At 46.1% G+C, this 14913-nt stretch overlaps 1 pseudogene across 1 annotated transcript; it reads left to right on the top strand.

Moving 5' to 3' along the window:
* Window positions 1-4952: 4952 nt before the first annotated feature.
* Window positions 4953-14528, top strand: LOC146355751 (uncharacterized; annotated as a pseudogene). The gene is made up of 7 exons (XR_014787188.1): window positions 4953-5041; window positions 5955-6230; window positions 6714-6846; window positions 7712-7815; window positions 8048-8174; window positions 9003-9053; window positions 11832-14528. The product of XR_014787188.1 is annotated as an uncharacterized LOC146355751 (transcript).
* Window positions 14529-14913: the final 385 nt, after the last annotated feature.

Raw genomic sequence — 14913 nt, 5'->3', positions numbered from 1 at the left:
CAGTTCCTGCTCAAGGTTCAGTCCACCCTGCCTGGAAGCATCTACTTCTGCTTCCTTTACTCAGATCTCTCTGAATCCTCCTCAGCCCACTTGGCAACTTGCCCTCAGCTTTCTCCCTTGGTCTGGTTCTGAGCAGGTGGGCTCGGGGTGTATTCTGAGAAAATGCAGTGGGCATAAGGAGATCAGAGTGGGCATCTTAATGAATGAATGAAGCACTCTCCCGGTTTAAAATATGGTAAACCTGGATGGGGAAATGGTTGAGGATATTGGCCCTTGAAAATCCACCAGGAATCTTCATGAGGTTTGATGCTATAGAGTGTCCAGTATATTGGTTTGCAGCCAAAGTGCATTATGCTCTGGGTTTTCTTTTTCCTAATAAGATATTTAAGAGTCATAGCTAAAAGTTGGAAAATTGACGTTCCAGCCGAAACTAGCCAAAGGCAAACTAAAAACATCTGACCTTTATAAAATATGGCAGGATTTTATTTTATATACTAATCAGGGACACACACGGCAGTATTTGTCAAAGCCCTTCCTTCTGTGGAAAAGAGGATAAATTTAATCTGTTATGGTGAAGAATTATAAAGAAAAACTCCAAACAGCCTATAGATTCCACCTATATCTTGGTTTGTAAGGGAAAGGACAAATATACATATATGTCAGATATACTACACTCTATCAGTAATTACATTTAAATCCAGTGTGTGTGTGTTTTGTTTCTGTTGGTTTATTTAATCTTGTTTTGGAAAACTAATACAATCTTTTTAAAAAGATGTTTAAGTTCAACTACTTTGGGGTGGGGTTTTTTGGGAAAACCCCCTTTGAGATATTTATAATGGTGAGTAAATGATCACATTTTTCTTTTTTAAATTGTTTACTAACTATTTATTTACAATATTTATATGCTGCTCCACATCAAAGATTACTGAGCGGTGAACAACAATATACAAGAATAAAACCCCATAATTAAAACAGTTAAAACATTTTAAAAGAACAGATTCTGAATAAACAGCAACTGGTCACTCAGGGAAGGCCTCTCAAAATAGCAATGTCTTCAGGAGGCACTGGAAACAACATAACATTGGCACCCGCCTGACCTCCAGAGGCAGGGAATTCCACAGGAAGGGGGCCACCATGCTGAAGGCTCTTTTCCTGGTGGACTCCAACCGGGCCATAAGACCATGTGGAACCACCAAGAGCAAGCCCTCCAATGACCTCAGTGACAGGGCGGGATGGTAAAGAAGGCGCTCTCAGGTATCCTGGTCCCAAGTTTAGGGCTTTGTACACTAGTACTAATACCTTAAACCTGGCCCAGTAGCGAATAGGCAGCCAGTGTGGTTCCCTCAGCAAAGGAGTTACACGCTGAAAAGGGGCAGCTCCTGACAACAGCTGGGCTGCTGCATTCTGCACTAGCTCCAGCTTCCAGACCAGCCTTAAGGGCAGCCCCACCTAGAGCACATTGCAGTAATCCAGTCTTGAGATTACTAATGCCTGTACCACCGTGGTCAAGCTATCCCTGTCCAGGAGAGGCCGTAGCTGGCGAACCAGCCGAAGCTGGTAAAAGGCACTCTGAGCCGCCGTGACCACTTGGGCCTCCAGCGACAATGATGGATCTTGGAGTACCCCCAAACTACAGACCTCATCTTTCAGAGGGAGTGCAACCCCATCCAGAAATCAGATAAAAATGCAAGGCAGATCTTAGATGATTCAAAGCAGCGGAAAATGTTCTGGAAACTTTTCCAGTTCAATATGTTCCAGAGAACCCACATCTCTGGAGCTTGGGGGCTGTTGTGGATAATTGCACGCTCCCTTTACAGAGCTAACAGAATATTAAAGAAACTGTGTGTGTGTGTGTGTGTGTGTATGTAATAAAGAGCACAATCCTTCCCCCGTGGGCAGAGACGCATGCATGGGTAAAGGGTTGCATTCACTGTTCTTAGTGACCCTCAGACATGTGTGGGCAATTCCTTTTCAACGTGTGGGCCTGTTTTCCCTTCCCATATAGGTCCTTCTTCATGCACTTCTCCCATCTGAGGAAATGCTGACATCATGGAAGGTGAGGGCTTTTTTGGCTGTGGCCCCCCACCTATGTAAAGCCCCCCCCCAGTTTGCCTGCTGCCAACACCGCTACCTTTCAGGAGCCTGGCAACGTCTTTTTTCTCTTCCCACGCATTTTAATGTTATTAGTTTATTTTGATTGGCTTTATCTCTTGTTTTTACCTGTGTTCTGCTTTTTAGTGGTTGTTTTTATGCTTTTTAGACCTCTTTTAAAATCATAATAGAAGGAAAGGTGGCATACAAATGTTAGAAAGCATCCTGGCCCCCAGTTTTTCATATTTTATGTCTGCCTGCCCTTAATTGTGTATTGAGGTTTCTCAATCTAATGAAATCTGCCCTTCTAAAGACCTCCCCGTCTCCTGTCCAGAGAATGGTTGTGCTACACTGAAGACTCGTAACACATAAAAACTGGAGATTGGCTGAACTGGAGGGGGATTGGTGCCGTTTGGTCTCCCATTGGGGGCCCTCCAGATGTTTGGGCTTCAACTCCCATCTGCCCCAACCACCATAGCCAGTGTTCAGGAATCCTAGGAGGTGCCATCCAAAATACCTGGAAGGGATCTGCTTGGGTGAGGCAGGTGTGAATGGCACCGGGTTTCACGTACCAAAGGTCTGATTCAGTAGAAGGCAACATCGGATGTGCACAATGTCCAAGCATAAATAATCCACGTTGTTTTACTTATTTCTATGCTGCCTAATAGCTGAAGCTCTCTGGGCAGTTCACAAAAATTAAAACCACAAAGTACAACATAAAACAATATCAAATATAAAAGCTTAAAACTAAAATATAAAAGTACAACCAGAATAAAACCTAGCAGGCAATGCAGAGATTTAAAATACAGATTTAAAACAGCAGAGCTAAAAGATTAAGAGTGCTAAATTGCTGGGAAAATAAAAAGATCTTCACCTGATGCTGAAAGGTGTATACAACGTAGGTGCCAGCTGAACCTCTCTAGGGAGCTCATTCCACAGCCTGGGTGCCACAGCAGAAAAGGTCCTCTTCCGGGTAGCCACCTGCCTTGCTTCCTTTGGCAGGGGCTCCTGGAGAAGGACCCCTGAAAATGATCTTGGAGTACAGGCAGATACATATGGGAGGAATGAAAGTTAATCGTAACTCCTTCCAGTGTCAAAAATGTTTGGCTTTATGCTGACGAGTAGGAAGTAGGACAGTGAAATGGGGCCACTCACAGACAACGGAGGTATTCTGCCAATTGTTTTGTCAATAGGCAAAGGTCCTTTTTGGATATTCAAAAGCAATGAATGGGTGAAGGGAAGAAGTTTTATTAACAAAAAACGGGTTAACAGAAATCATTGAAGCAAAAAAAAGCAAAAAATGACAATTGCAGCAAGTCTAATCCCAGGGAAGATACGCATGAAGCATACACGGATAGGGAGACATTTCCCGCCCTCTCATAATACCACACCACTCTTCTCCAGACCACACCAAAGCTTCTGCCGGAAGAAACATGTCAGTCTTCCAGCACCTACTACAGCAGAAAGGACTCCTCTTTACTTTGGATGTACGACAGACTAATAGGCGGTGCCTCTCTCTTTCCTGCCCAGCAACCGGTGACGGAGGCCGGGTACGCCTTTTTCTCATTGGCCGTTTATTCCCGCTCAGTCTTCTAGGACGGGCTTCCCAGCGCTCTGCGCATGAGCAGGAACCCGTCGACGGAGAAGGACGGAGTTACGGAGTGGGGTGGGCGGTCGTATCCATTCTGAGCGGGGCTGTGCTGCAAGGGCACCGTTTCTTCCTGCGGGTGGGGCTGCCCTGCTGAGAAGCTCCGGAGGCTAAAAACGAGAGCACGCGGGGGCCGTTTGGGACAGCCAGGTGACCTGGCAAAGGTGGTCAGGAGCTGCTCAGGGCTCTGCTGGAGAAAGACACATAACGTAAGAACATAAGAAGAGCCACACTGGATCAGACCAAGGGGCCATCTAGCATCTAGCGTTCTGTTCGTGCAGTGGCCAACCAGCTGCCCATGGGAAACCCGCAGGAAGGACACGAATGCAACAGCACCCTCCAACCCATGTTCCCCAGCAACTGGTGCACATAGGCACACTGCGCCTGATAGTGGAGATAGCACACAGCCATCAGGACAAGTAGCCACTGATAGCCTTCTCTTCCATGAATTTTTCTAACCCCATTTTAAGGCCATCCGAATGGGCGTCCATCACTATCTTGTAGAAGTGGATTCCATAGCTGAACTATGTGCTGTGGGAAGAAGTCCGTCCTTTTATCTGTCCGGAATCTCCCACCAATCAGCTTCATGGCATGATCCCCACTGGATACTAGTATGAGAGAGGGAGAAAAATGTCTCCCTATTGACATTCTTCACACCGTGCATCATTTTGTACACCTCTGTCGTGTCTCCCCTTACTCACCCTTTTTCCAAGCTAAACAAGCCTAGCTGCGGTAACCTTTCCTCATAGGGAACTTACTCCATCCCCTTGATCATTTTAATTGCCCTCTTCTGCTTTTTTCCAGCTCTACAATACTTTTTTTTTTTCCCCAGGTGCGGTGACCAGAACTGTACACACGGTAGACAGGACAGAAAAGTCCTGAGCAGTGAATCAGGGGCAAGAGTTTGTATGTAGATCCCTTCAAAGGGCTGGATGTGCGCGATCTCATCTGATCTTGGAAGCTAAGCAGGGTCAGCCCTGGTTGGGGCTTGGGTGGGACACTGCCTGGGAATCAGGCTTCCTGCATTGAGCAGGGGGTTGGACTCGATGGCCTTGTAGGCCCCTTCCAGCCCTATGATTCTTTGACCATGATGTGTTTATTCTGTTTTGCAGGAAAACATTAAAGAGGTACATCATCTGTACTGCCTTGTGAGAGGCAATCAAAGGGTTAAACCGAGAGAGAAGGAATTCCTAGAGAACCATCCGGGGAACAAGACCGACCCCTTCCTCCCCTGCCACTGGCCTTGGGAAAGCAGCTTTGGATCCCCCACCACCCCTGTAGCACCAGTTCCGAGGGGATCTGGTGAGTGCAAAATGCAGTGGGGGGACGTGGACTCCAGTGGCTGCGGGGGGGGGGGGCTCGTGCGGTTGGGAAATGGGAGCAGGGGGTTGGTTCTGGAAGTGCCCAGATGGAGACACACAAACGGGATGAAGGCAAAAGGCAGGGAGGCAGCCACTGCCGGGCGGAGGGAGGGGAAGAGAAAGGTCCCCCCAACATTCACCCCAAAAGGAGATGGATTGTGCAGTTTCCCCCTCCATGCAGGGTTCTTGCCCAACATCCACATCAGGGAGTTTCTTTCCTCACCTGGCAACAGAACTCAAGACATGACAGTGTATCTGGGTTCTGCAAACACTGAAACCAGTTTCAAACTGGTTAACAGATCTCTGGGAACAGAAGTTGAGAAACTGGGTTTATCTGGGTTCTAGATACACTGAAGCCAGCCTGGTGAGAGGCAATCTAAGGCTTAAACTGAGGGAGGAGGGATTCCTAGAGAAAGGAACAGCCCCCGTCCCTGCCCCCTCCCCAATGTAAAGTAGCTTTTGATCTCCCCCCCCCCATGCAGCATCAGAAGCCTCTGAGGGGATCTGGTGAATTCAAAGTGCACTGAGGGAAGGGGAATCTAAGGCTGCAGTAGTGAAACCAGTTTCAGACTGGTTTATGTTTGTAGAGTAGACAGAAAGATTGGAGATCTGGCTGAGCTGTTTTGGGAGGGGGGTGAAGGGAAGGAAGAGAGAGAAGTGCCCTGTGCTGTAGTTCTCAACCTGATGTAACCTTTTGTCTGTGGGGCTGAGGCACCCCCACCTCCCGGGCAGCTTCTGGTTTATCCTTTTCTACAGAGAAAATTCCAGTTTGTTGTTCAGTATCATCTGCTTTTGCTTGTAAAAGGCTTGAGAACATAATGATAGTGAGACATGACAAGTTGTTGACTTTGCAGGGCTTAATGGCTGCCCATGTTTGAGCAGTCCTTCCCTCAAGAAAGAAAATGGCAGCAGAGCAAAGACATCCGTCAGCCCTGTTTGAGGCTTCCTTCGGGCACAGAGTGAAGATGGAGGAGGAAATTTCAGCTGACCAAAAAGCAGGAAGAGACCAGGAAGACAGTGAGGCTGGGAGCAATGGGGAATTCTGGGAAAAAGCAGTGCAGAAGAACATCCTTGGTTCCCAAGGTTTCCTCCTGAGCCAGGTAGAGGACATAAAGCAGGAAGAGGAGGAGGTGAGAGGGTTTCATCCTGAAAGCTCTAAGAGATGGAGAACGTGAGGGACATTATCCTAAAAATGCACACCATAAGTCCACCTTTTTCTGGATGTTCCTCCCCTCCTCCCTCCCGTAGGATTCTGTTTCTGACTGTTTGGAGCGGCCCAACTTGGGGGATCCCGAAATACTTGAAGTGGCTTTCAAAGTCCCAGGGAAGGGAGGGAACCTATTTCAATCATCATCACTGTTCTCCCAGCTGAATGGGATTAGCATTTCTAGGCACCAGAAATGCTTCACTTGAAGGGGTTTGTGAACTTCCAGGGAAGGAGGCGTCCCTGCCTCTGGGAGCACCTTAGGAGGGAGCTTGAGATGCCCTGTTCTAGTCCTCTTCTCACGCCAGGATTGAGTTCAAGCAGATGGAGAAACATTTCTTGACATTTGCTGCCCTGCTTCTTTTCTCTCCTAATCCCTCTTCCCCCTTTCCTGGGCTTCTCACTCCAGACCCACGAGCAGGGGGTGTTGGCCAAAGCAGCCACGGATTTCCCTGAGGTAGAGAACTCTCTGTTGGTGACCACACAAAGACCTCTGTGCAGGTGGATCGTGCAGGAGGGTGACGGAGCTGCCACCTCCTTTGGTAAGGCTTAGTGGGGCATATTTTAACACCATCTTCCATCCCTCAAATATGCCTGCAATCCATGGGCCGCTATTTATTTATTTACTTACGTATGTATGTACGTACTTATTTTATTACTTTCTATACTGCCCAATAGCCAGAGTTCTTGGGCGGTTCACAACAATTAAAACCACAAAATACCACATAAGGTGCAGTATAAAATTGAAAAGTTTAAAACTACAGTATAAAAGTAAACCCAAAGCCTAGCAGCAGTGCAGAAATTTAAAATATCATCACAGATTTAAAACAACAGAACTAAAAGACAAAAATACCTGAGAAAATAAGATGGCCTTCACTTGGCACTGAAAAAAGTACAACGTAGGTGCCAGGTGAGCCTCTCTGGAAAGCTCATTCCACAACCTGGGTGCCACAGCAGAAAAGGCCCTCTTCTTGGTAGCAACCCACTTCACTTCCTTTGGCAGGGGCTCCAAGAGAAAGACCCCTGAAGATGATCTTAGGGTGCAATCCCATGCATGTTTAGACAGAGGAAAGGCCTACAACTCTGACTAGGCTGGCTGGAGCATCCTGGGAGTTGTAGGCCTTTTCTCTGTCTAAACATGCACAGGATTCCACCCTTAGGGTTTTAGATGATCTGGGAGGAGACACTTATGTTCTTCTTGATCCTCTGTAGGGAGGACACACTTCTCTCTAGCCTCTCTAGAACATTGAAAAAGGGGTTTTGTTTCCATAGGTTAAGACTTGATATGAATCCAAACAGAAACTTTGAATCATGCCCAAAAGTATTGTAGAGAGAGACCAATTTCACTCAAGGAACTATGATTATGAAGTATCTAATATCTTCCCACTTCCATTGTCTTCCTCACAGGAAATAGAGCATCACTCAGAGATAGTGAAATTATTCTGTGGGCATCTGCTGGGTTGCCTCCTCTTCATGGTGGAGCGAAAACAGCCCCTGTGAAGCCAGAACAGGTACAGGAAGGACCATTGATGGGAGACAGGAAGGGGACAGCCTGGGTCCCTCCATCTGTGGACATCCCCTTGGGCCTGAGAGATGCACCCTCTTTCCTTTTGCTTCTCTGAAAGCTCTCCTGTAAGGGCACCATTAGCTTTGGATGCTGCAGGAGAACTTTCACCTCCCTCACCTCTGCTGTCCTTTACCATTGCTACATTATCTGCTAGGACATGTTTGTTCTTCTTTCAGGGTCTCGTGACCTTTGAGGATGTGGCTGTGCATTTCACGGAGGAGGAGTGGGCCCTGCTGGATCCAGGCCAGAGGGCTCTACACAGGGAAGTCATGGAGGAGACCTGCGCGAACCTGGCCTCTCTGGGTAATGTTCCCTCTTTGCCTGCTTGTAACATAACAAGAGCTGTGCTGGATCAGACCAAATGGTTACTGGTGGCCGTCACAACATTTTATCTCTTAGTAGCCATTGATCGCCTTATCCTCCATGAATTTTTCTACTCCCTTTTTAAAGCCATAGCAGTTGCTGTCCATCACAGCATCTTCCATAGTTTTAACCAAGTTCTGTGTGAAAAAGTATGTCCTATTGTTTGGAGGAGAACAGTGAGGATCAGGGCTCTCTGGGTAAGAGCCCTGCTGGATCAGACCAAAGGCCTCTCTAGCCCAACATCCTGTTTCCAAGAATGACCAAGAAGATGCCTAGGAGAAGCCCACAGGAGATGAAGAACAGTCGTTCTCTGCTGCTGTTGTTCCCCAGTGACTGCTATTCAAAGCCTTGTGGCTAAGTCTCTTAGCAGACTGATGTTTCTTCTAAACATCAGGGGCAAGCAACTTGTGGCCCTCTCCAGGTGTTTTGGCCTACAGCTCCCATCAGCATAGCCAATGGGTTGGGATGGTGCAAGTTGTAGACCAAAACATGTAAGGGGGGGGAGCGTTGGCACAGGTTTCCCACCCCTGTTCTAAACAATAAACCTTGACCCCTTTTTATCCCTGCTGGCTTCCTTTCTTGCAAGTATTACAAGTTCTTGCCATCCTTCCATTGACAGATGGAGCTGGTGGGGGGATGACAGTTGTGGGGAGGTTAGACAGGCTGGTTTCGAATCCCTGGAGGTTGGTTATAGTTGGAAGTGCCAAAATAATTCCTCTGTTTTCTCCTCTTCCATCGTTGGATGCGACATCGTCTTCTGGAAACAAGAAGGGGAAGATCGATTTGTTGACAGCTTTGAGGAAGGAATGAGATTCGCAGGTAGGAGCTTGGCCGTGGTGCAACCTTTTTTGGTTTGTACCAGTTATGTCTTCTCCTAGCAGAGATTTCTTCTTGCTGAAGGTCACGCACTTGAGACACCTGTCAAAGAAACAGCCAGGGAATAGCCGAGGGACTCAAATGGGAAGGGGGTGTTTGTGTCTGAAGTGAGGGAGAAATATCTATTCAGTACCCAGCCTTAAATACCATCTAGTCTTATTGCCCAGTAATATCTGCTCTAATTTGGAGTGGCCCTTGAAGTTCTCATGTGGAGAATCTTCCCAGCTCTGCTATTTGAGTACCTTCATTTGGAGAGACCAGGGTGTCTTGCTTTGGCTGGGTAAGTCTCTAAGCTAAGCTCATTACCAGTATTATTTACTTCTTGGTTTTAGCAATAAGAGCAGGTTTCCCCTTCTGCTTTTATGTCCTGGTTCCTCATAGGATTTTTGTGTTCTTTCTCACAGGCCTGACAAACATCTAAGGTTTTGACCTTGTTGAAGCCTATTTTACCCTCTTTTATTATTGAATTCCTGTAAACTAGCTTTAGTTCCATCATTTGTTTCACTGATATGCTAGAGCTGGTGCCCTCCAGATGTTTTGGACTGCAACTCCCATCACCCCAGCCAGCATGGTCAATGGTCAGGAACGCTGGGAGTTGTAGCCCAAAACATCTGGATGGCATCAGATTGGGGAAGGCTGTTCTAGAGAATCATTCTTTTTTATTTTTAATCTCATTTTCTTTAAATTAAAGGTTTCTCATGTCCCCTCTTCCAGTTAAAATCGCAGATTAGTGGTGACTGATAAGGCCTGTTTCTTCACTTGGTACCAGGGAGGACATTTGGGTACAGATATTTATAACGCTTTCTTCCTGATAAAGGAGTCTGGAGGATACCAGGTTGCAATTAAAAAGAAACGAACAAAGAAGTTACCAAGGTTTTTGGTCCAGTAATTAATCAATATAGTGCCAGTTTTAATTTGAGTGAAAATTCTTGATTCAAATAGTAAGCAGTCAGAACACAGGGACATTTTGGTGTGTTACAGAAGAAAAGTTTTTAAACGTATATCTTTGCATTAACGCAGGGATTGGCAACTTGGTGCCCTGGTGCCTGCCAGGACCCCCAAATGTGCCCACCAGGACCCCTGAGTTCACCTGCCAGGACCCCCGTTGTGCATCCCCCCCATTCACCCCCACTGCCGCTTCTGCCTCCCGCCATACTCAGCTGCACTCAGCAGCAAGGAAGCAGGAAATCGGCAGATCAGGGGACCCCTCTCCCGGTGTGCTGACTTCCTGCTTCCTCGCTGCTGAGGCGAGCGTGGCAGGAGGCAGCAGTGCAGCTGAAGCAACACGGGTGAGTGAGGGAGGACAATGGGCTGAGAAGGGCGGTAGCGGGGGGGTGAAGCAGTGGGGGCAGGAATATGAAAGGAGAGGCGGCAGGGGAAAGAAACCCCAAGTGGGAAGGCGGGGGAGGAGGAAGAAAAGGGGCAGCAAGAAAAGTGGGAATCCTGGGAGGGGGGAAGGGATGGTCCCAGAAGGGTGGGCAAGAAAAGGGGGTCCCAGAAGGCGGGGCCAGAAAATCAGCTTGCAGCCTTGAAAAAAATCCCTTGTTATGGGTGGCAAATCATGCAGACCAGCTCCATGGCTGATCTAAAGGTTTCCCCCCGCTGGGGGTATGGTCAGGGACCCCAAGGGCTTTGGATCCTGCAGGCTCACCCGTGCCATGTCCCTGATCCTCCCCCTTTTCACCTCTCCTGGCCTCGGAGGCCTGATGTTGGAGAGGTGAAGGCAGCAGAAGTGTTTCCATGGGGAAAGGGAGGGAAGATCTGAGGTTAGAGCTTTGTCTCTGACTGCAGAGGGGGAGACCCAGTCTTTCCTGAGGTGCTGTCCTAGGGACCATAGGACTGAGCAGTTATTATTTTATTCTTATATCATTGTTTCTTTGGAAATCACATTTTAAATGCTTAATTTATTGCAATTTAATCATTTATCATGAATGATAAATTCTTTTTTCCCCATTTTTTACGAATCAGTGTTTTTCATGACTGTCTGGGAGTTCCTACCCTTTTGTCTGTTATTCCAATAAAACTTAAATGGGTTTTCGTTTTGGTGCGGTTCTGGATTAATGGTCACTCTTCATATTCTCGCTGGGTAGAAGGAATAAAGAACTCGTAGCTTCGCTCCGTAAACTAGGGGTGGGGAACATTTGGCCCTCTACATGCTGATGAACTACAACTCTCATTGCCCCTCACCATTGGCCAGACTGGCAGGGGCTGATGGGAAATAGAAGCCAACAATATGTGGTGTGCCATGGATTCCCCATCCCTGCTGTAGACTGCTCTGACAGTCAGTTATTTTGATCATTAAATCAAACTGGATCATTTGAGAACCAGTGTAGTGTAGTGGTGAGAGTGACGGACCGGGAGCCAGGAGATCCAGATTCTAGTCCCCACTCGGCCATGGAAGCTCATTGGGTGACTTTGGGCCAGTCACAGACTCTCAGCCCACCCTACCTCACAGGGTTGTTGTTGTGAGGATACAACAGAGAGGAGGAGGATAATGTAAGCTGCCTTGGGTTCCTTGCAAGAGGAAAAAAGGCGGGTTATCAATGCAATAATAAATAAAAATTAAAAAATCATGGGAGACTATTTGATGTATTTGGAAAGATCCTACTTGTCCTACTAACCATTCCCCTGTCATTTAGTCAAAGCACCAATTAATTGGGTTTGTTTCCTGATTTGAGGATCTGTTTCTCCCTGATCAGATTTCTCTTGTGATTCCTTCAGGCAATGGGAAGCAGAGCAATAAGGACAGCCAACAACAGATAAGAAAAACGGAAGAAAACCAGAAGTATGAGGATGAAATCTTGGTTCCTCAAGAGGCTGACTTCCATGAAATTCCGATACTAGAAGAATGGCATGAAAGAAACACCAGGAATATTAACAGCACGGAGAAACTGTTGGAGTATTCCGAGTGTGAAAAGAGCTTCCCTCAGCAGGTATACCTTACAATACATCAAAGAGTTCACACAGGAGAGAAAACATATAAATGCATGGAGTGTGAAAAACAATTTAGTCTTAGCTCAGAGTTCAACTTGCATCAAAGACTCCACACTGGCAAGGAGCCCTATAAATGCTCTGAGTCTGGAAAGAGTTCCAGTCGCAGCTCAGTTCTTAAATTGCATCAAAAAATCCACAGAGGTAAGAAATCCTATAAATGTTCGACATGTGGCAAGAGCTTCAATCAGAGCACACATCTTAAAAGGCATCAAAGAATCCACACAGGTGAGAGACCTTACAAATGCTCTGAGTGCGGAAAGTGTTTCAGTGTGAGCAAAAGCCTTCAAGAGCATCAAAGAATCCACACTGGTGACAAACCCTTTAAATGCTCTGACTGTGGAAAGAGTTTCAGTCGGATAAGAAATGTTAAACTACATCAAAGAATTCATACAGGGGAGAAGCCCTATAAATGTTTGGCATGTGGCAAGAGCTTCAATCAGAGCGCACATCTTAAAAGACATCAAAGAATCCACACAGGTGAGAGACCTTGCAAATGCTCTGAGTGTGGAAAGTCTTTCAGTGAGAGCAAAAGCCTTAAAGAGCATCAAAGAATCCACACAGGTGACAAACCTTATAAATGCTCTGAGTGCGGAAAGAGTTTCAGCCGGAGAAGAAACGTTAAACTACATCAAAGAATTCATACAGGGGAGAAGCCCTATAAATGCTCAGAGTGTGGAAGGAGTTTCCGTAATACCGGAAGCCTTAAAGTGCATCAAAGAATTCATGCAGAGAAGCTATATACGTGCTCTGAGTGTGGAAAGAGTTTCAGACATAGCATAAAACTTACCATACATCAAAGTATTCACACAGGTGAGAAGCCCTATAAATGTTTGTTGTGTGGAAAGAGCTTCCATCAGAACACACATCTTAAATCACATCAAAGAATCCATACAGGCGAGAAGCCCTATAAATGCACTGAGTGTGGAAAGAGTTTCAGTGAGAGCAAAAGCCTCAAGGAACATCAAAGAATCCACACAGGTGAGAAGCCATATAAATGCTCTGAATGTGGAAAGAATTTCAGTTGTAGAAGAAACTTTAAAATGCACCTAAGAATTCATACAGGGGAGAAGCCATACAAATGCACTGAGTGCGGAAGCTGTTTCAGTAACAGTGGATGCCTTAAATCACATGAAAGAATTCACACAGGGGAAAAGCCCTATAAATGCAATGAATGTGGAAAGAGCTTCATTAGGAGCACCCACCTTAAAAAACATCAAAGAACTCACACAGGGGTGAAGCCATGTAACTGCTTAGAATGTGGAAAGTGTTTCAGTACTAACAGTGTCTTTAAACTGCATCAGAGAATTCACATAGGTGAGAAGCCCTACAAATGCTCTGAGTGTGGAATGAGCTTCATTTGTAGAAGAAACCTTAAAAGTGCATCAGATCATTCACACAAGGGAGGAGCCATATAAATGCTCTGTGTGTGGTAACAGCCTCACTGTTAGCAGAGCCATTAGAAGCATAAAAGAATTCACATGGGTAAGAAGCCCTTTAAACATGCTCAGAGTGTGGAAAAAGCTTCAATCGAAGCACACACCTTAAGAGACACCAAAGAATTCATACAGGCGAGAAGCCCTATTTATGCTCACGGTGTGGAAAGAATTTTAGTCGGAGTAAAAGCCTTAAAAAGCATTAAAAAATCCACACAGGCTAGAAGCCCTTTTTGTGCTCAGAGTGTAGAAAGAGTTTCAGTTATAGTACACATCGTAAAACACATCAAAGAATGCACACAGGTGAGAAGCCCTATACATGTGGAAGGAATCTTAAACATAGCAGAATCCTCATAGTGCATGAAAGAATCCACACAGGGGAGAAGCCGTATAAATGCTGTCTGTGTAGAGAGTTTTAGTCATAGCGTAACCCTTAAATCACATCAAAGGATTCATACAGGAGAGAAACCCTATAAATGCTCGAAGTACGGAAAGAGCTTTTGTCGCAGCACAGACTTTAACTCCTGTCACAGACTCCATACAGGTGAGGAACCATATAAATGCTCATTGTGCAGAAGAGCTTCAATCAGAACACACAGCTTAAAACACATCAAATAATTCACACAGGTGAGAATCCCTATGAATGCTTAGAATGCGGGAAAGGTTTCAGTGCTAGCCATAACTTTAAAGCACATCAAAGAATTCACACAGGGGAGCCCTATAAATGCTCTGCGTGTGGGAAGAGTTTCAGTAATAGCAGAACTCTGAAAGAGCACCAAAGACTTCACACAGGCGAGAAACCCTATCAGTGCTAAGAGTGCGCAATTAACTTACGTCAGAGTTAATTTAACTCTGTTAACTTCTTGGATCACATCAAAGAATACATACAGAAAGGAATGTTGACAATCCCAGCAGTGACTGGAATGTGGGAAGATCTTTAGATGGAGCACACGCCCTTCATTTTAAGAGATTCAGACGGAGGAGAAAGCATGTAAATGAGACTTTATTTGACCAGTCAAAACTTGGTAATGAACAGAGGATTCACACAAGGGGCCAATTCACACAAGGGGCCAATTCACACAAGGGACCAGCTATGCCAGTGCACAAAATATGGCAGCCACTTCCATTCCATAGCATGGCTGAGTATGGCCAACAGACTTCAGTTGGAACCAGCCTTTTGCAAGGTGTCTGAATAGTCTTATGATTAGGGATCAGCCTGGCTGCCTGTGATGAATGCACTTCTTTCTCCCTGGGACTATGTGAGTGCAAAGTGTCACCAGGAGAGATGCCTGCATACAGCTATCTACTCAAGGCATATTTTGTAAGGCGACGCGACTCTGAATTGGAGCCTCATTGTGTATTTTATTTGTGGCTTG

This window comes from Heloderma suspectum, chromosome 2, assembly GCF_057233095.1.
Source record: "Heloderma suspectum isolate Gila_16-S chromosome 2, 16-S_ref, whole genome shotgun sequence".
Taxonomy (NCBI): domain Eukaryota; kingdom Metazoa; phylum Chordata; class Lepidosauria; order Squamata; family Helodermatidae; genus Heloderma; species Heloderma suspectum.
Note: the sequence above shows the minus strand (reverse complement) of the source record. Positions and strands in the feature narration are given on the sequence as shown.